General features: G+C 41.2%; 1 long non-coding RNA gene across 32 annotated transcripts; it reads left to right on the top strand.

Moving 5' to 3' along the window:
• The first annotated feature begins 7,915 nt into the window (after positions 1 to 7,915).
• Positions 7,916 to 12,373, top strand: LOC143884034 (uncharacterized). 32 transcript variants are annotated; one of them, XR_013252677.1, is made up of 7 exons: positions 7,921 to 9,729; positions 9,843 to 9,897; positions 10,042 to 10,060; positions 10,147 to 10,187; positions 10,469 to 10,979; positions 11,302 to 11,344; positions 11,983 to 12,373. It is a non-coding gene; the product is annotated as an uncharacterized LOC143884034 (long non-coding RNA). The 32 variants fall into 32 exon arrangements; XR_013252675.1 differs by having other exon boundaries at positions 7,922 to 9,729; positions 9,847 to 9,897; positions 10,147 to 10,236; XR_013252673.1 differs by having other exon boundaries at positions 7,922 to 9,729; positions 9,825 to 9,897; positions 10,147 to 10,236.
• The last annotated feature ends 9,761 nt before the right edge of the window (positions 12,374 to 22,134 follow it).

The raw sequence follows: 22,134 nt of genomic DNA, 5'->3' as shown, positions 1-22,134 counted from the left end.
TATCACCAGTCCTAAGAAGTCCAAACCAAAGAAAGGAAAGGGAAGTACAGCTACTCCTACATCTCCTACATGTTCTTCTGCCACCACCAAGGGCTTTACTTTTCAATTAGTCGGAGAAGCACAACAAGACTATGTAACCTCGAGGCAGGCTTGCTGCCGAATAAAGATACAGGTCAGATACATACTAGAAGACCCATGCCAGAAGATGATGGAAAGAGTCAGTCAGCCCTATAGTCCACAATCAACTCGCTCTTGTGGGCCCTTCCTCGTTAGGAGTACCATCTAAGCACCCATCCACTTTGCTAGAGGGGATGGACCTTTTTTAGGATAGAGTTCAGGTTCTCTTTGAAATAGTCAAACAGGATACATTCAGGCTGGCTATGCTAAACAATCAAGATGGTTTCTGAAGCTAGCCATCATGTTGGTTTTTGTAAGGTTTCCTTTCTCACCTTTGAGGAGGGCTAGGAGGGCATTTTCCCTCTAATTGTAGGTCCACTATCATATATAAAATTTTTGTGGTCTGATTCGGGTATATTTAACATCAGCCCGTATTGGATATGGAGTAGGCCCCACCCTTTTGGTCACTCATCTATCTATAATCTAACTCCTATGGAATTCTGCGGGGCTGACTTTTGCATTGGAGAGCAACCACGTCAAATAAATTAAATGAATAAGACAAAATCTGCTGAAAAGTGATCCTATGTGGATGTTCTCTCATGGTGCATTTATAATGGTGGGCCGTCCTTGCACAAATAGGATGAAGGGCGACCTTGGATCCCCCCACCATGCAAAACTCAGGGGCGCCCACCACAGATGGGTTGAAAGGGAGCCCCCATTTTATTTTATTTTTTTTGAAATGGCAGAGAAAATTCAATAAAGAGAAGGGGATGTGGACTGAAAATGACCACTACAAGAGAAAAAGAAACACAAAAATAAAAAGAAGAACCGAAAAAATACAGCTCTTACGGAGGAAGAAAATCAAACCACTCCAAACCCATACGGCTAACCCCTCCCCTAGTCAAAGCATCCGCCTCCCCATTAGCCGATCGCCCAATTAGCATTCTTCATTTTATAAACTATTAATTTTGGATTCTCCCGATTTCCACTGCCTAACTAACATGTGGGAAGAATTTTCTGCTTTTTGAGGTAACGGTCAAAAGAGGGTGTATATGTTTTGTGTTGTTTTATGTTTACAAAGTTCGCACCCCATTTTTGTGCGTATTAAACTCTCAGTAGTCAGTCGCCAATCCGTTCAAATGGTGTTTGAACTTACAATTTAAATATAAATATAAATGGGAACGGATCACGTACGTTGACATGACAGCGAAACCGAACAAATCCCTACACACCACGTGACATAGGGAGGGGTAGTTATGTCATTTTAAGATAACAGCCAGAAAATAAGAAATGAGATAAAACTCAAGTTGTAAACGCGGATAAATAATATCTTCCAGATAGAGACTCCTCTACGTTGGATTATGATTTTAAATATCGCTATATTTGACTTGATTTATTGATATCGGCATCCTATGGTAAATGAAAGAAAAAAAACATACTGGCACCTATGATGAATTCACCCACTTTTACCGCTTGTGGCTTCACAACTGGTAGCAGACTATTAAACCCGGTGTCCCAAGTAATCCAAAGGGCCGGATATATCACTTCCCTTTGTTTTGAACATGGTAGGCCCCACACATATTTTTCAAACTGGAATGTACTTTCACACCATAGGCCCACTCCATAGGATGATCCAAACCGTCCATTTGATGGGCCAAAATGTAAGTAGGTTGTGCCCCAAAAAGTCATTTCCATATGATGATCCCCCATAGGATGATCTTAGCCCTCCAATCTATAGAGAAACTGCATATTATGGAAACCTCTATAGATCGGAGGGTTTGCATCATCCTATATAAATGATTTTAGGGGCACAACCAATTTACATTGTGGCCCATCAAATGGATGGTTTGGATCCCGACCATAAAGAGCAAGGCTCGCCAGGCGTGTAACAAGACTAGGCTTTTGACAAGAGGCCTCAGCCTCAACCTATAAGGTGAAAAGGCCTTGAAGAATAGCTCTTCGAGGTAAGTGAAGCGTGACCACCTGCACTCCATCTATTGGCTTGTACAAAGACGACCTATATGGGCTTGTACAAAGAGGACCTAAGGAACCGAACCTCCAAATAACCTATGACGGGGTTGATAAGATCGGCCAGCTAACACAAATATAGAATGGTTCCCTTTTTCTTTTTTTTAAAAATAGATCTCCTTCAAGGGTTCAGTGAGTTCAGGGTGTGGGCCATACAGTCAACAGCTAGCTCTCTCATACTAGTACAAACAACTAGCTCTCTCTCTCTCTCTCTCTCTCTCTCTCTCTCTCTCTCTCTCTCTCTTTTTCTCTCTCTCTCTCTCTCTCAAACATGAACCTTCGATGGGGCCTAACAAGTGAATTGTTAAGATCTTTGAACCAGATAGGCCCCACTTGTACTTGTTCTAAAAAACTACTCTCTCTTCTTTTGGAGCACAAACCCTAGGTGGGGCGTAACAATGAATGGTCTAGATCTTTGAAGAAGGTCCTCATCATAAAATGTGTATTTTTTTAAAATACTTGGGCCCACTTGATTTGAAGATCTAAACCTTTCATCTGTTGGTCCCGAAGGTAAATAGGCCTTGCCCAAAAAATCAACTCCGTACGTGGGATGATCCAAACTTCCAATAAGCCTCTACAGATCAGAGAGTTAGGATCATCATATGGAGATGATTTTCGAGGAAAGCCCATTTAAATTGGGCCCATCAAATGCACTCGATATTGGAATAATGGTCGCAATGAATTTTCTAATAATAGACATTATATGGTGTATATATTGAGGTTCACGTATTCTTTTTTAAAATAAAGTGGTGTCTACCTTGTTCAAAGTTCCGTACCATTCATTTGGTATACCCCCAACTTAAATACGCCATACATACTGTGAAAACCATCTCCATTGGATGATCCTTACCCTTTGGTCTACAGTGATTTCTCGATGGTGTAGTTTATCTACAGATCAAAGGGCTAGGAACATCCAATGGAGCTGATTTTTGGGGCAGGGTCTAGTGACATTAAGGTCCAAGAACTGAATGGTTTGGATCTTCGAAAAGGCAGGCGTCATTGTTTTTTTCGAAATATATGCATCATATGGGGCGTATTTTTTAGAAAATTCACTAGGCCACTTTGTTTGAAGATCGAAACCATTCATTTGTTGAGCTTCAAAGTTTGTGCCCAAAAAATATGACCTAATATGACGACACCATATATGAATCTCCACGGATTGAAGAGTTAGGATCATTCTAGGCAGATGTTGTTTTGCCGCTATGTCTATTTACGCTGGGTTGCAACAAATGAATGGTTTTGATCTACGAACAAAGTAAGCTGATTTAAAAATAAAAATAAATAAATAACAAGTTTATGGTATCCATCTTCTTCAAAGATCTAAATCATTCATTGTTGGCCCCCACTAAATGTTGGGTAACTTGTGTTCAAAGATAGAAAAGAGACTACTAGTTATGAGAGTTTTTATATGGTGTAAGCATGTAGGGTCAAGTGTTTTTCAAAATGGACTGGACGGCCCAAACCATATGATGATCTAAACCATCCATTTGATGGGCTACAATGTAAGTAGGTTGTGCCTCCAAAATCATTTCCATAGGATGATCCCAACCCTCCGATCTATAGAGTCTATAGAACGGAGGGTTGGGATCATCCTAGGGAAATGAATTTTTGGGCACTACCTATTTATAATTTGTGGCCTATCCAATGGACGGTTTGGATCATCCTATGGTGTGGGCCTATAGTGTAAAAGTACATGCCATCTTGAAAATATGGGTGGGGCCTACCATGTTCAAAGAGTTAAACAAATGGGCAATGATAAATTCGCACCCCCTGGATTATGCATACTCACCCCTTATAACGTGATTTGACGTCAAAAGGCGTTAAAGTTTAGCACTGTTCACGTCAAATCAGGGCATCAGGGGTGCGTATGCGTAGTCCAGGAGTGCGAATTTATCATTGCCCTAAAAAAATTAATTGTTGGGCCACACCAAATGTTCATGTTGGAGAGAGAGAGAGAGAGAGATTACCGGTTTCGGTTTGTAGTTTGCCGTGTACCGGTTGTTGTGTCACAAGCGGTGAAAGTGGTGAATTCATCACATAAGGAGGTGAATTTATCACCAGTTTGTGATAATCCTCTCAGTGATTGGCAAAAGTGGTGTCTTGATCTTTGAGGACTTCTTCAACTACGGATGGGGAATTTAGTATGAGGCGGAGCTTGATCGGGCCTGGGGTTTCAGCCAGTTTGGCGAAATAACGGTGGAGATCGGATTCGAGAAAGGGAAGGTAACCCACAATGGGTAATCCTTGGCGGCATTGGCAATGTGCCCTTGCCGGATTTCTTGATTCAAGGGAGAGGGTTGGGAGAGCCATGGGTAGTGTGGGTTGGAAGGGTTAGATATGATAGGGGTATTTAAAGGAGATGAGGGAGATGCCTTTGTTTGGACCAGATATGATAGTCTTTTGTTGATTGTGAGTTCACGAGCAAGGAGCAGGTGGTTTCAAATTTCAACTAAAAATGGGCCCGCCCGGGAAAACTTAGTTTGGGAAGACTAAAGACCCACTTTAAATCCACGAACCATTCCAAATAGCAGTCATAATTTCTTCGAATGAGTCGTTGAATTCAAATTTAAGCAAAACTCAAATTTCTAGATGATCATGGTCCTAGGAATGCTAGACTGAAGGGAGCCGTTGCAAAAATGAGATGAAAGGGCTCCCTCATTGGCTGCACGTACGCCATTCTAAAATGTGTAAAATTCAACGAGTGTTAAAAGCAGGTTGGTGATGTGCAGCCAATAGGAGAGCCTTTCATCTCATTTTTGCAAGGACTCCCTTCATTCTTGCATTCTTCGCTTTAAAATGTCGGGTGCATTGTACCATCAGCCTTTATTCTTTAGGAAAAATAGCCAATGGGGAACATCATCACAAGTGACGTAAGCATGGAACATTCTCAAATGTGGGGTTCTCCCATCAGTCCTACGCCTTGTCACGATATCATTTTTCTTTTATAAACTATTGAGTTTTGGATTCTCTGATTAATTTACACAGCTTAACACGTGAAGAATTGCATTGATTTTCTGCTTTATGATATAACGGTCAAAAGAGGGCATACTTGTTTCGTGGTTCTTCATCTTTCACGTAGTTTTTTTTTTTTTTTTTAATGGAAAAGAATTCATTAATAAGAGAAATAGCAGGAAAACCCCAACCATTAAGATGATCAAGGCAATACTATACAAACAAGAAGAAGCAAAAATCAACATAAAACAACGCCATAATAAGGGGGGAGGAAATCGAACACTTTCAATTCCGCACTAAAAGCGCCCTCCTTTGCTAACATATCTCCCTTGCTATTAGCCGATCTCCTAAAAGTATGAGATGATAATGAAAAACCCTCCACCCAATTAGAGAACTCATCAATCCATCTTTCAAACGATGTTCACCCCTATTAAAAAGTGCCCTTAGGGAGAGAGCAGAGAGAGAGAGAGAGAGCAGCCACACCGGCTCCGTTTTCAGCAGATTTGTCTTATTCATTTACTTCATCTGAGGCGGCTGCTCTCTCATGCATCAGCCAGCCGCAGAATGCCTTTCTGCAAAAGTCCCTAGCAAATCTCTTAAATAATAAACGACAACATGAGTTAGTACAATTATAAAAACATGATAGTGCCAACATCATTAGCCTAGAAATAGTGTATTTTTAAGAAAGGATATGCTAGGGGACTATCACAGAAGGCATTTCAGAAATGGGCTGTTGTATGAGAGAGCAGACACATAGGCTCAAATTTTGTCTTAATGAATTAATTCATCAGATTTGGCTGCTCTCTCATGCAACAGCCCACCCGCGAAATTGCAGAAGCGAAATGCCTTCTGCAATGGTCCACCTAGCAAATCTCTTTTAAGAAAAGACAAAGGGGAAAAGATAATGTCATTCCATTTTGTTTTGGTCTCTGAAGAAGTTAATGTGACTCCATGGTGTTCTGTAACCATTCTTGTCCTCGTTAGCCCACAGGGGAAGAAACGAGATAATGAGAATCTTCATAAGCGGGTCAGAGTTGCTTTGGAATATCTCATTATTTTGCATCTCTTACGCACAGAATGGTTGCCAAACACGAGCTTCAGTGGCTCTTTAGGGGCGGCAGAGAATGTTACTGAACACGAGCTTAAGTGGCTCTTTGGTCATGTCTTTTTAGTTGATATTTGAGACGAACTGCCCCCCACAGACTCGCAAGCAACAAAAGACTAATGGGCCGGACATTCTGTATTCAAACAAAGCCGTCTCCTTCAGCTCTTTTAAATACCCAATCATATCTGAGCCTTCCAGCTCAGATTAGCCATGGCTATTCCAACCCTCTCCCTTCAATCAAATCAGAAAGCAGTCCTTGCTTTCTCCTTTCTGATTGTTGTGATTTCTTGGGTGTCATGGATGATCAAGAAATCCGGCAAGGGCACATTGCTATTGCTGCCGGGCCCACAAAGATGACCGCAACCTTCCGTTTCTCGAACCAGATCTCCACCATTATTTCGCCAAACTGGCCGAAAGGTACGGCCCGATCATGAAGCTCCGACTCGGCACCAAGCTCTGCATCGTACTAAATTCCCCATCTGTAATTAAAGAAATCCTACCAAGACACAATCTTCACCAATCACTATGCAATGGACAGGGTAGAGATCCTAACATACGGCCTGAATAACATCACGTGGGGTCCCTACGGAGCACAATGGCGGATGCTCCGCAAGGTCTTGTTAAGCAACCAATTAGTTCAAAAGCTTAAGCTGTTAGAGTTAGTGTTATTTAATCATGAGGGATTCAAAACTGAAGGGCGCCCTTACAGAAATGAGGTGAAAGGGTGCCCCCGGCCATTGGCTACATGGGATGGTTGTGAATTTATAATAGTTGAAAGTCAGTGTATTAAATGCAGAACCATCGTTGTAGCTAATTTGGCGTTGGGGTTCCACGCAAAAGCAAATAGTCCCACATCGGTAAAGTGGATTGGATGGGGATGGGTTATAAGGGAATGGGCATCCTCGCTCTAATGGCTAGCTTTTAGGGGTGAGTTCTACCCGGTTAAGTTCCCTACAAATGGTATCAGACCTTAGGGTGTGGTAACCCCGGTTTGCCTCCGAGGGCGGGAATGTCCCTCGGGGAAGATCTCGGAAACCCCGGTGTAGTATCTCGTGGATCCCATGTTGCCACCGCGTGGAGGGGTGAGATTGTCCACGTTGCCACCGCGTGGAGGGCCGAGATTGTCCGCGTTGCCACCGCGTGGAGAGGGAGATTGTTGGGGTTCCACGCAAAAGCAAATAGTCCCACATTGGTAAAGTGGATTGGATGGGGATGGATTATAAGGGAATGGACACCCTCCCTCTAACGGCTAGCTTTTAGGGGTGAATTCTAGCCGGTTTGATTCCCTACATGTGGGCGCCCTTTCAGCCCATTTCTGCAACGGCAGCCCTCAGTTTAGAATTCCTCTTTAATCATTTATACTTCAACAAACCATGTCATATGTGGCCCTTCTTTTTTAGGGTTGGCCATACAAATGGATTTTTAATATCAAGGAAACGTTGTGAAGTTGCGGATGCTACTCTGCAAGGTCTTGTGAAACAACCAGTTACTCCAACAGCTTAGGCTGTTAGAGTTTGTGTTATTTAATCATTTATACTTCAATACTCCACATCAGGTATGACACCTCTCTTTTGGGGCCAGGTTAGATGTACACGTCGCACATGTGGCCCCCTCTTTTGGGTTTTGAACCTAGGAGCTGAATAAGGCAATAGCTTTCTCCAAAAACTTAAGCTGTTACGATTTGTGTTATTTAATCATTTATACTTTAATTGGTCTCTGTCCATGATTTCCTCAACAGCACCAACCTTGAGGTGGGCCGGGCTGTCCGACAAATGGAGGTTTGCCGGACGATCAACAAACTATATGCGAAAGCCGGGACCCCGATTAATGTGGGTGAGTACATAACTCAAACGATCTTCAACACCATGACCAGCACACTATGGGGTGGAACACTCAGCGGAGCAGAAGGGAATACTATAGCAGTGGAGTTTGAGAAGGTGCTCAAAGATAATGCGCTTCTGTTGGGAAAACCCAATATTTCTGATCTCTATCCAATTTTAGCCCCGTTGGATGTGCAAGGCACGCAGCGCAAACTAAAGAGGAACATCATGTTTTTCGATCGGATCTTTAACACCATCATAGATCAACAGACAGAGATTAATAAAGCAGGAGGAGGAGAGAAAGAAGCAGGATTTTCTGGATATCGTATTGCAGCTGCACAATGTATCTGATCCCAAAACTCAATTGAGCATGTCCCACGTAAAGGCCCTGTTGCTGGATTTATTGGTTGGATGGACAGAGACGACTTTGACCACATCGGAATGGTGTTGGAGATGTTAATGAATCTAGAGATTATTAAGAAAGCGCAGGAAAGAACTAGACATAGTGGTGGGGAAGGATAACATTTTACTAGAGTCTCTTCTTCCCCAATTGCGTTATGTCGAAGGGGTAGCCAAAGAGGTGCTCCGTCTTCGCCCTTGGCTGTCTCTTTTGGTACCCCGCTGTCCAAGCATACCAGCTACAGTTTGTGGATACCACATCCTAGTGGGAGCCAGGATCTTCGTTAACGCGTGGGCCATACAGAGGGACCCTTCACTTTGGGAGGATCCTAATGAGTTCTTGGCGGAGAGATGGTTCAGTGCAAACAATGGGCAATTAGACCTCAGGGGTAGTGATTTCTGTTTCTTTCCATTTGGGTCTAGAAGGAGGGTCTGTGTAGGGATGAACTTGGCTGAAAATATGTTAACTATCATCTTGGCTTCCTTCTTTCATTCCTTCGAATGGAGTCTACCTCAAGGGATAGAGCTGGATCTTGAAGATAAATTCGGCCTCGTCTTAAAGAAAAGGATTCCTCTCGTCGCTATCCCCACACTTCGATTATCGAATCCAGAGCTCTATGATTGCTTAAATTGAGAATTTATGGCATGAAGTATTTATCTAAGTATCTTTATTTTCTGTTTCCATGTACTCTGCTGTTTTGCTACACTGAAGTTGTCTTAGGATTTACTACTGTAATGGTACTGTTTAGTGCTTAAATACATGGGAATACATGTCAACCCCTCTCCATCCCGTATATTACAAAGGTCTCTTGAATCGCAATTAATGCGCAATTAGGAGATTTACAACATGGCGAGAGAAACGTTTCAAAGGTCTTGCGCAACGCTCCTCATTCTCGCCTACTTTCTCCTTTTGTCTCTGATTTACAGCACGGCGTTTTAAGGATCCCGTCTTAATCCTGTTTTACACGTTAGGAATTCCAAAAGTTGCTTCTTTTACAAATACTCTTTCCAAATACGCCTCCATAAATAAATATCGATTAATGGCAGCCCCTCTTCTATCCCGCTCGCAAGTTAAACGGCAAAAGAAAAAGAAAACCTCTCTCTCTCTCTCTCTCTCTCTCTCCATTATTAATCAATCTCTCTCTCGCCCTTTCCCAAACTGCTCTCTTGCTCTCTTATTCAAACCCTCCTTTTGCTGCGATTGATCTCAGAAAGAGGCGCTGGCCAGTATCGATCTCTGACTAATCTGGCTGGAAGTGGATCGCAAGGTCGCTTGGCCGACGATAGTAACGAGTCACGAACTGATTGGTAAAGGGTATTATTTTTAGTTTTTTCTTTTTTTTCTTTTTTTGGGTTTTTTCTGTAGATGGACTCTATGAGTTTTTTTATTTTAGGGTTTTTAGTTGGTGTTTTTTCTGTAGGTAGCTATGGAGCAGTTCGATTCGCGGGCACTCTCTTGCAGACGAAGATGGAACGGTGGGTTTTTCTAATGATCGAATATTGAGTGGAATGAAGGAATTCTGTAGCATCCCCAAATCTCACTCAAATTTCCTCTACAGAAGATATTTGGGGTGCTTTTTAAGTAATTTAAAATCCCCATATTTGACTTGGTTGTATCAGGATTGGAAAGAACACCAAGGCAAATCAATCAACTGAAGCCAAGTTTTGTTCATCAATGAAAGAATAGAAGCCCTAATATCTACTTCGGAATTTCCTCCAATGCAGGATGAGATCGGGGAAGGATCACAGTGACATGAGTGTAAGATGTAAGCAACAACCTCTTGCTCTCTTTTTTGCCCACGGATTTTGCATCAGGTAATAAAGCTATATATTTTCTTTTCATTTCATTTTTTGTATCAGGCTTTGGCACTTTCTCCTTCGCACAAAAAATATATTTATTTTTATTGTTTTTTGCTCTGCATTTATCGGTAATTCTCAACTCTAATGACATTTTAAAAACGTCTATCCTCCGTTAATTCATTCCTTTTAGTTCATTGGTAGAGATGGTAATTCAATGTCTAAGAAACTTTTTTCCCTGTTTCTACAGATCTCCATTGGTAGAAATGGACAAAATAGTTTTTTGGGTGTCTCAATACGAGATAAGAAGTTTTTGTATTTCTGGTGCTTTGTGGTTCCAAAATTTTTACATGGGTTGGTAAGACTAGGACACTGCCTCCCAAGCTTTTACTGCAACTTAAGATGCTTTCCATGGTAATATTTCATAGACTCATACCATGATAGCCTGGTCTTGGCTTTGCTGCTACGTTGCAGGTAAGTCAAATCACTCCATGCATCCATTCTCTTATGGTTCAGTATTTTTGTCAATCTTCATCAGATTTTGGATGAGATGACTCATCATGGCCATTTCTGGTTGCTCAAATTTGCAGTGTATAATGTTCACAGCGATGACAAAAAACTTCAAGTTGACATTAATATTTGGGAAAAGGAATAAAAGAATAGCATGCAATCTTAGTGTATTTCTTGGTGCATCTAAATTCATTGGGGAGATGGAGAAGGGACTGGAGAGATGATACCATCAAAGGAGAGAGGATTCTATGGTTGTCAATGCTTTCTTTTTATATGCATAAGTGATTGTTTGTTATAGTTGCATGGATTTCTTAGTGAGGCCTTTCCCAACTTTCAAGTGCTCTGCCTATTCTGTATCAAATGAGAGAGGATTCTATAGTTGCATGTATTTCCTATTAAGACTCATTCTTTCACTTAAGTTTCAAGTGATTCTTGCTATTGAACTGATTTTTAAGCAAATGATTCAAATCATCTCTACATACATGAAATTTGGCCATGTGGTAACTTCATGAATTTCCTTTTCTTTATACGTTTTCTTTTTAATTATTTGAGACGGGTTTCAATTTTTTTTAGGTATACTCTTTTGTTGAAGAGAGCAAAAGGGGGAACACATTTAGTGAGTATTTTCCCAGAGGGTGTTTTCCATATCTGTAATTTTTCACTATGGGTCATATATTTTCTTTCTTATGACGTGAATGGTTTAGTGTGGCATCTGAGTCATGTTTGCAGGGGTTTTCTCTTAAATTTGGATATTTAGGTCCCATTTTTCTTTCCCTGCATGATTTTGCCATCAAATGAATGCCACAACCATAAATCTCTAAATTTAATTTGTTTCAGCAGATATAGCTGCCGAAATTGCGTCGTCTTTAATGTTAAGGTTTTCATGACTTTTTGGTATTCCCAACAATGTATAACCCCGTATGGCCGCTTTGCTAACACTCTTTTAGACATGGGGGTAGCCCCTTATGTCCTTTACTGCAATTGTATTTATCTGGGTCCTCTCCTGAATGGGCTAATAGCTAACGACTGTCTCTTCTTTGTTTTATTTATTCCTCTCAAGCATGGTATATAGCTTACAGTGTTAGCATCTTATGCTACTTTATTTATCAGAGTAATCTCTCTTCTTCCTTTTATTCACTAGATACACCTGCATATGTAAATTATTTGAGATTAGTACATATCATTGTTTCAAAAATTGAGGAATTAAATAACCTAAAAGAATGAAATGGTAATTCTTTCATTTGTCATCCACAGGTCGTCGTAATTGAGCAACTTAGAAGAGCTGTGTGTGTGACAATCTACATGTTGGAGGTTTGATCCCGCTGTGTGTGTGACAATCTACATGTTGGAGGTTTGATCCCGCTCACTTCTACGCAAAAAGTTGCATCTCGTTAGTGTTAGGATGGACTGTTGGAGTACATACACATTCCTCAATCATACTACCTTGCTGGGGTTCTTTTTTTTACAATGGATGGGTATTTTTCCTTTTTATTACAATGGATGGGTGTTTTGATAATTGTTTCATATTTATATTTGTAGATGAAAGTGTTGATTTGCTATGTAATGGCATTTTTATTTCGAAGCTTTTGACGAACACGAGTTTTAATCTTCATAAAACTATAGAGTGTGTTCTTTGCTTTGGTAATTGATTCTTGATTGTAATTTTTAGGTTCTTTAATAATTTTCCACCCCATCTTCCATATGGTAGATTGTGAAGCATGTTTGTTTCATGCGTGCATACTGCAGAGTACTTTTTGTTCGAACCTTTGCGGTCACTCTTAGCAGCCATGGAGATGTAACGCTAAGAAATGGGTGAAGAGAGTTTTCAGTGGTCGAGATGAAAATTTATTTCTCCCTATGAATTTACTTTCTGAATATGGGTTTCCCTGAAATTCTTCTTTACTTGCATCATTCAAATTTTTTAACTTAGTTTCTTTTTGTGAATCATTTACATGCATTTTCTTTTCTCTACAATTTTTGGACACATTTTTCAACTTAACATTTACCTTTTTTTTTCCCGTGCATCACACGGGTCTGCAACTAGTAAGTAAAGAAAGCTCGATAATCTCGAATACAGGATTCATGTGAAAATTGTAATGAAAGAAAAAGGGAAATCATAAATGCGCCCCATTTCATTACTTGGGACACCGAGGTGCAGTGAACGATGGCAATCGGGTCCTTTCAATCCTTCCCATGTGAAGGACAACTGCCTCTTGCCTGCCTCTAAAGTCTCAACCCTAACCCAACCCATCTAACCTATCGGGTTGGGTTCGGGTTCACCTAGCTGGCTAAACTGAAAAATACAAGAAAAGAGCATTACCCTAAGAAAATCGAGATAAAATAGAAGGACAGTCGGGTCCGGTTGGGTTGCCAAGGCCTCAACCCTAACCTAACCCGAGATTAAATCAGGACTTTTCCCAATCCAAACCCAACCCAACCCAAGGAAATGCCAATCCAACCAGAGCCAAAATCGGGTTGAATCTGCCAAATTCACTTTGTGGAGCTATTCTCCCCTCTAAGAACTCCAACTTGAGCCATCACAATAACCCAACTTGACGGCCTCGATAACCCAACTTGGGTCATCACAATTTAGCTTCAAGCACCCAGGATCAGGTGAGATCCATCTAGGTGCAACTCTAGATTCACCTTCCCTACACTCATGCAAATTTCCTTCGAGCATCTTTTAAATTTGAGGCTAAATAAAGCGCAAAATGAGGAAGAACTTTGGCCCAAGAAGTAACTAAGGTGATAATCATGGAGAATGAGATAAAAGCACTTAAAAGTTTGAGTATTCCTTTCTTCCCACGACACCCAAATGAAGCCCTCAATACGACGTTCCATAAGGTCTTGCCATTTGGTGGCCAAGGAGCAAAACTCCAACTATCCAATAAGGCTGGCATGTCAGCAGGAAAACCTCAGGAAATCCCAAAAAGGTCCAGGATCTTACACCAGATCCTAATCTCTCTCATGTACGTATAGTGGATTAGCATGTGGGCCACTGACTCGCTCACTTCCACACATAATGCACAATGGTCGGAGGCCCCAAACCATCGATTAACTAATGCAAAGGGTTGTGCCTACGATTTTACATATTTTGGGTAATGATAAATCTGCCCCTTTTTTTTCCTGGGCTGCCCCTTCGCAGAGGTTGAATAACAAAAGAAAATAGTCATAAAGACACTACAGGGGTGGCAGTGGTTAAAATGGGGGGTGTATTTAACATCAGCCCTTATTCGATATGGAGTGGGCCTCACCCTTTTGACCATTAATGCTAGTAATATACATTAAAAGAAGGGGTACATTTATCATCAGCTTTTGTTCTGTATGGAGTAGGGCCCACCATTTTGGCCACTCAATGCACTCATGCTAGTTGCATGGTTTTAAATTTCGACTGAAATTTCGGATTTCGGTGGAGACGGACACCGAAATTGACCAAAACCAAAACGGTCATTTATTTCGCCCGAAATTTTGGAATTTCAGTCGAAATTTCGGTTTTTCGGAAATTTGACAAAAAAAGACTGTTTTTTTAATATTAATTTAATATTTTACCAAAATTTCGGTAATTTCGGCTGAAATTTAATATTAAATAAAATAATCATTTCGGGTTATGTACCAGATTTCGACCGAAATTAATTTTTAAATTCCTTGGTCCGAAACCAGTACCGAAACCGAAATTTTAAACCTTGGCTAGTAGTAACTAGTAACCACTAGTATGCATAGGACGGAAGATATTTTATGGGAGACGATAAATTCGCACGCCCTGTAGATGATACGCACACCTTATCACCTAAATTGTGGCAGACTTTTGACGCCAGTCAAATCATGTTATATGGGGTGCAAATCATCCTTCCAGGGTGCGAATATAATCATCACCCTATTTTATAATGAGTAAAGTTAGGGAGACCGAGAGTGAGACTGGGCGGGCGACCAAACAAATGGGCTCTCGCCATATCATTTTTTTTTTTGAAATAGGTAAGCTGGGGTTAGGCGGACCCCGACCAGATATATTAAGAAAGATCAATAAAGATACTATAAGAAAACAGAAAATCAAGCCCCTCGCACATCAGAAGAAGGGCAAACAAACTATTAAAAGGGAGCCAAAGGCCACCCAACAAAACGGCAAAGACAAACAAAGGAGAACAACCTAACCGCTTCAGCAAAATGAAAACAACAGCCACAACACTGCCAAAATTCGAACAGCTACCACAAAAACAAACAGCACCAGAGCTAACAGCAGACCCAAAAACACCAGCACCAAAAGCAGACCCCAATTCATGATCAGCCTCCCGGAATGAGCCCACGAAATGGGGACCTTATTCCAGTAGAGGGGATCGGGGAGATGGATGGCAGCACACAGGAAGAAGAAGGCTTAAGGAAGGAAGCAACTGACTTTCCCTTTTTATTCTTCTTGCTCTGAACTAAATTCCAAGGACCTTCAGACGATGGGGACGATAAAGAGAGAGAAAGGTCCGGAGGCTTGGTCTGCTTTGTAGATGTCTCGGGGATATCAGAGCCAATGACTGAGAATTTATTTCTAGATAAGGCACTATTGGTAGAAGGGGTTTCAGGATGATCAAAGCTGATGGTTCTCGCCATATCATAACAAATGACCTAAGCCAACCCTTAGGTTAGGGGTGGCAAAAAATTGGCCGAACCGAACCGCAACCGAGCCGAAACTGAACCGAAAATTTGGTTTCGGTTTGGTCAAACCAAACCGATTCAAATTTCGGTTTGGTTCGGTTTGGGGATCAAAACGAACCGAAACTGAATATTTCCAATGATTATGAGTCAGGGGTGGCAAAATTGGCAGAACCGAACCGAAACCGAACCGAAAATTAGGTTTTGGTTCGGTTTCGGTTTGGTAAAACCAAACCGATTCAAATTTTGGTTCGGTTCAGTTTGAGGGTCAAACCGAACCATTGCCACCCCTACCTTAGGTTTAGGAAAATGAACATATATATTTTTTATTTTTTTTTTTATTTTTTTTTGCAGACATGGCACATTCTCATTGTTGGGCTCTCCCATCCTTCTTACTCTTAGTCACAATATCAGTTTCATTTTTTTTTATGGAGAAATAGGTATTTTATAAGTTAAATGATTAAGAGCCTGTAGACACCCCCATGGGACCCGTCCCCGAAGAGAGAAAGACAATCACGGGGATAGAAAGTCGAATATCTCTTGACTACACCGATTGGCTGGCCCTCACTAGGCGGTCTGCCTCATTGTTTGCAAATCTCTTTACAAAGAACTCCATGAACCACCAGGGTTTTGGGGGAAGAATCCCGCTAACCATCTCTAAACTAATGACTATTGATTTTGGATTCTCTTGATTTCCACGTGTGAGGAAGAATAGTATGTTTGGACTTTATGCACCAAATCCTCGATCAAATGGCATATGAACTTACAATTCAAATGAAAATGGCAACGGGTCATGTACGTTGGTATGGCAACGGGTCATGTACGTTGGTATGGCAACGGAAGTCGAACTGAGCAAATCCTTACACGTCACATGGCATGTGAAGGGGTAGTTTTACTATTTAAAAAAAACAGCAAGACGTCACATGGCATGTGAAGGGGTAGTTTTACTATTTAAAAAAAAACAGCAAGAAAAAAGGAACTAAGGTAAACTCAAGTTGTTAACATGTGAAGAGGCTATTTATTAGTTCCATACTTAGTTTCCTACTTTGGTAGAAACGATGAGGAAAGACTTGATGGCTAGGAACATGACAAGGAACATAGCCTTGGATAGAATAGAATGGAAGAAAATGATCCATGTAGACGAGACCAAATAGGGCCATGATTAGACCTAGTCATTTTGACCCAAGTAGATTCTTTCACCTTCATCCTGAAAATTTTCTAAGGGATTCATTAGCCGACCCCAACTGGTCTGGGACATTGTGCGTCCAAACTAAAATATCTCCATCTCCTTTAAATACCCCATCAGATCTAAGCTTCCCAACACAGATTAGACATGGCTCTTCCAACCCTCTTCCTTCATTCAAATCCTTCACAGAATGCAATCCTTGCCTTATCCTTTTTGGTTGTTGTGATTACTTGGGTGGCATGCATGATCAAGAAATCCGGCATGGCCATGTTGCCCTTGCCACCAGGACCACTAGGATTACCGATAGTCGGTAACCTTCTGTTTCTCGAACCAGACCTCCATCGATATTTTGCCAAACTGGCTAAAACCTATGGCCCCATCATGAAGCTCCGTCTTGGAACTAAGCTCTGCATCGTTTTGAATTCGCCATCCGTGGTGAAGGAAGTCCTCAAAGACCAAGACACCACCTTCGCCAATCATGACGCAGTGGCTGAGTAGAAATCATCACATATGGCGGGAATGACATCGTGTGGAGTCCCTACGGAGCACAGTGGCGCATGCTCCGCAAGGTCTTGTGAAACAACCAATTACTCCAAAAGGTTAATGACCTGTTCGCTTTAGATTGTTGCAACTTATTGTGGGCTCCAATAGATTGTTGGACTCTTAAGTTGGAGTCCAATAATCGGTGTTACTGTTATGTGTTACACTAGAAATTAGAGATAATTTTAACGGATGGAGGTTACCTTAAAATAAGGGTACCATCTTGGATTTTCCGCAATCTGCGTAGGTGTCTCCGAAGAAGGTGGTATTATAAATTGGTCTACCATAGACAGAATGGCACGGAGAACCAAATTAAAGTAACGACTTATGGTTTCTCCAGACTTTCGACAATACACTTTCATGCAACGGTTCCTCAGGTTGTGTACTGTGTGCAGGAAAATCGCAATCCGTTCATCAACATTGTAGTGGATAGTGTCCTTTAGGGTGCCCTCTCCTTAAAAATATTCACGAATCGTCTAAAGCATTCGACATTCTTTCCTAAGGAGATTATGACAATGCTCATCGCTCTCTACTACATAGCTCACGAAACTGCGATCAGTGAGATAGTGGTTCTGGTAAGGACCCCTTTCTATGAAAAGCCCTTCTTCGCCCATTACCGTCATTAAAAATAAACACGCACCAACACAAACAACTGAGGCCACTTCGTCAACCAAATCATCTTCATCGTCACTGCCTCCACTTCCCTCGGTATAGACATCAGCATCTATTTCCAGTCATCGTCCTCCATCGTGATGTCTTATCGCAGTTGGATCAAGTCTAACATAAATAATTCCGTCAAAATTACTGCCGTGTTAGTAACCATTTCATGAGTCAAAATTCGAACCCAACATAACCGTGTCGTGTAACAGTTGCAAAAAATCACAAAACCACAGCTTCCCGTGTGTTGGATTCATTGATTAAAAATATAAAAAAACATGTAAACAATGCAATTCACCTGCACATTTGCATCAGAAGAGCCCTAATAGCACAAACCAAACTGATTTCCTTATTTCGGTTGAGGAAATGCGAAAAAATCTAGTAAACAATACCATTAAAGCCGAAATAAAAAATTTCATTTCACCACAAGCCAAGCAGAGGGGATATGAAGAAACAGTCTTATCAAATAAAGAGAAATTTTTTTTATACATAATGCAAGGAATGGACATAAACGATCTACAAAAATAGTCATCAGTTAACAATTTTTTATTTTTGATGGGCAAGTTAACAAGTTCAGAGATTGAAATAGTAATAATGAAGCAACCACCTAGTAGAGAAGTTGGATGAGAAGAAAAATGTAAAAAGAGAAGAAATGATTACCCCAAAACTCCATTCAAATAGTACTGGAACAGGGGAAGAAATGCGGAAAAATAGACTAACAAATAGCAGAAAACCCCAAATAAATAAATGCATTTCGCCATTTTAGGGTTTAATATGCGGAAAAACCCGAGAAGAGCGGGCACGACTTCGCCATTTCAACCAAAAAACCCCACAAAGCAAACTGATTTTTCTCACTAGGGTTTCAGATACATCGAACAATAAAACCCCCAAAAAAAAATTAAACCAGTCGAATATCAGACATGTAAACCAAGTTACAGCAAGGGTTTCGTCCTTTTTTATATGGGTAGGGTTCCAGAGAACAACAAAAAACCCCAAATAGAGAACCCAACACTTCACAGTGCAAGAAAGCCCTCAAATAGATCTAACATCAGAAAGCTTTGATTCAAAGGGGGAATTTTTTTTTGAAAAAGACGAACTTACCGGACTGGCCTTCCGCTTTTTGCTCCTCGACTTCAGTGGAGAGGGGAACGAAGAGGAGCTTGAGGAAGAGAGAATGGTGGTTGTGGCCATGAATGGTCTCCTCTGTTAATTTCTTTTTTCTGCCCTCACGTCCTCTCGGAAATGCCTCGGGCAGTAAGAAGGAATCTTCAGTCATTCGAAATCCCATTCCCATCCCTTTCTAAAAAAAAACTCTCATTTCTGGCTTTGCCATTCGGCATGGTGGAGAAGGCCACGTGGGCCGACAAGCATCCAACAAGCTCAGTGGTCAAACAGAGTTTAAAAAAAAACACACATCCAAACGGTGTTGTGGAACTTCATTTGGAAATAAAATCCCACCCCAATGCCACATTTCTATGCAACCAAACAGAGCCTTGGAGAACTCTTTGCTGAACCTCCCTCTATTCTCATCTCAACGAATCTGGACCACATCAACCCTGCTGCTTCAGAAAAAGAGGAAATTGCATTATCTTTCGAAGACTCACTTATTGAAGAACACGGTAAAAAATGGGCCAACTGTCTCGTAGGGCATTTCATTGGGAAGAGACCCTACTTCATTTCCCTCTGAGATGCTCTTAGCCGCAAATGGAAGTTGTAAGGTACTCTTCAAATGTTTACCATGGACCATGGTTTCTTTCTTTTTAAATTCTCGTGAGGAAGATTGTACTCGGGTCCTAGAGGAGAATGGTCAAAATTATGGGGGAAGGCCATTGATCCTTCAAAGATAGGATCCAACTACCTCCATGGAAAGGAAAAAACTCACAGAAATTCCTATTTGGATCAAGCTACATGGGCTCCATCTAAAGTTTTGGAACCACCATTGTCTAAGTAGAATAGCTAGCTTGATTGGTAAGCCCCTCTACATGGACACTCAAACAGCTAAGTCATCTAGGCTGAATTATGCTAGATTATGTGTGCTAATTAGTGTGGATCAATCCCTCCCAGATTCTATCAAGCTTCGTGCCTCCTCAGGTGAGATCATTTAGCAAATTGATTACGATTGGAAACCGAGTTCCTGTTCATTTTGCAAGGACTTTAGTCACAGTACTAAGGCTTGCCATCTTCACTCAAATCATGCTCAACCTCAGCCTAAGAAAGAATGGACACCAGTCAGCAAAATCAACTCTGAAATTGTATCTGAAATTTCGGATTCAGCCCACCACCATTATGAAGCTACTAACCAGAACTTGGAAAAATATTCTACTCTTCGGTCCACCTTTAGACCTTCTGTGCCTTTGCATAGGTCTGCTATTCAATTTGGAAATAAATTCTCAGCCCTTGAAGACCTTGGTTATGATTCTCCTACGGAAATCTCAAATGTAGCAGCTCCTTCCTCTTCGGACTCTCACATCACTGAAGGTTCATGGCAAACAGTCCAGAAAAAGAAGGAAAAGAAAGGGAAATCCCCAGTCTCGCTCCTTCAGCCATATCCTACTTGTGTGCTTCCCTCCATTTCAAGACCCCAGCTAAGATTAGGATAAGTTTGGATCTTTGGGGTTTGTCTTGGGGGGTTAGTTTGTTTTCCTTTCCTTCTCCTTTTTTTTTGGGTTGTATTGTGCTGTTTTTGGTTGGTGGTCCTCTTGCCCTCTTTCGTGTTCCTTTTGGCTCTCCTTTTGGAGATCTTTTTGTTTCCCCTTTATGCTGTGGGGTTGCCGTGTTGGCTTTCATGTTGTATCTGTCTTTTTCTTTAATATATCTGGTAGGGGTCTGCCTAACCCCATCTTGCCTATAAAAAAAAAACTTATATACCAGAAACCCCCAAAATTTTCTTAATTACCAATAACATCATCTTTTGCAATAATTAGCTTTTAAGTTTTTACCCATAATATATTACGCTCCGTACAAATCCCTGTAATCTCTCACCTCTCTATATCTCAAATTAGGGCTGCAATAGGGTCGGTTTTTTCAAAACCCTAGTCCAACCCTGGAACCCATTATCTCGGCCCTGACCCGCCTTGACCCTGAGTCAGGGCCGAAAAACCTCAACCCATTGCCGGTCCTACATGGCTCAGTGCTGGCCCTGGTCCGCCCTGATTGGCAAGGCCGGGCCGGCCCTAATTGACCCTAGTGCAAATACCTATTAAGAGTGCCAAAAATAAAGCAACCACTTATCATATAAAACAAAATGATAAATAAACAGAGAAATGGAACAAAATAAGACAATATGAATTCAACAACATGACGGGCAACAGAGACAATTAATAATAATAATCTAAAGAAACATCAATCCAAGATAATAGAAAACATTAGCAAAAGAAACATGCACAGATAGTTTAATTCTATAATAGAAAACTTAGGGTCGGGCCGGGTCAGGGTACTCGAGGCATTAATCCAGAACCCGACCCGACATGAGTCAGGGTCTAAAAAAATGAACCCTGACCCGCCCTCAGGGTTGGAAAATCCAGCCCTGACCCTGTTCAGGCTCAGGGTGGGTCAGGACTGACAGGGCCAAACTTGCACCCCTATCTCAAATGAAGCCATTCCCACATACCATACCAGTTTTTGGTCTCTCATCACTTATCTGAATACATCATGGTAGCATTCTTTCCCAATGCCATGCATATATGGATGTAGAACAATGGCCCGACATAAAGATGGGGTGTAAAATATTGGGCCCACCCCAATGCATGGTCTTGGGACCTACCCATCAAAACAGAGGAAAAATAGTGTCCCCACCTGATGCATGGATATGGGTGGAGATAGAGGGACCCTACATATAGAATGGTAGGTCCCACTATATGTAAGGGCTTGGGCGGATATTACGGGCCCTGCCATATCAGAACAGGGTAAAAATGTGGGCCCCACATGAAAATGAGTTTTAAAATTATATTACCATGCATAGCATTCTTGGTCCATGTTATGCATGGGTTTAAAATATTGGACCCACCGATCAAAACATGAGGAAAAATGGTGTCCCACCCTCCTCATCTTCATGTGGGGCCCATTATTTTACACCCATACATGCATGACATGGCCAAAAATGCTATCACGATGTATTCAATTAAGAGATGAGAGAGAGAGAGAGAGAGAGAGAGAGAGAGTTACTAAAAAGAAGAGAAACCGAAGAGAGAAAGAGAGATTGTAGGGAGTTTACATTATCTTTAAACAAGTGTGATAAAATTATGGGTAGAATGGGTAGAGAAAACCTTAAAAGCTAATTATGGCAAAAGACAATATTATTGGTAATTGAGAAAATTTTGGGGGTTTCTAGATATGGGTTTGTTATTTAGGGGCTTTTTAGTGCATGTTTTGCGTACCATTTAAAA

The sequence above is a fragment of the Tasmannia lanceolata genome, unplaced genomic scaffold, assembly GCF_043159265.1.
Source record: "Tasmannia lanceolata isolate RefF3 unplaced genomic scaffold, GAP_Taslan_0.1 ptg000008l, whole genome shotgun sequence".
Classification (NCBI taxonomy): domain Eukaryota; kingdom Viridiplantae; phylum Streptophyta; class Magnoliopsida; order Canellales; family Winteraceae; genus Tasmannia; species Tasmannia lanceolata.
The sequence above is the reverse complement of the archived record's forward strand: the minus strand, read 5'-3'. Positions and strand labels throughout refer to the sequence as shown.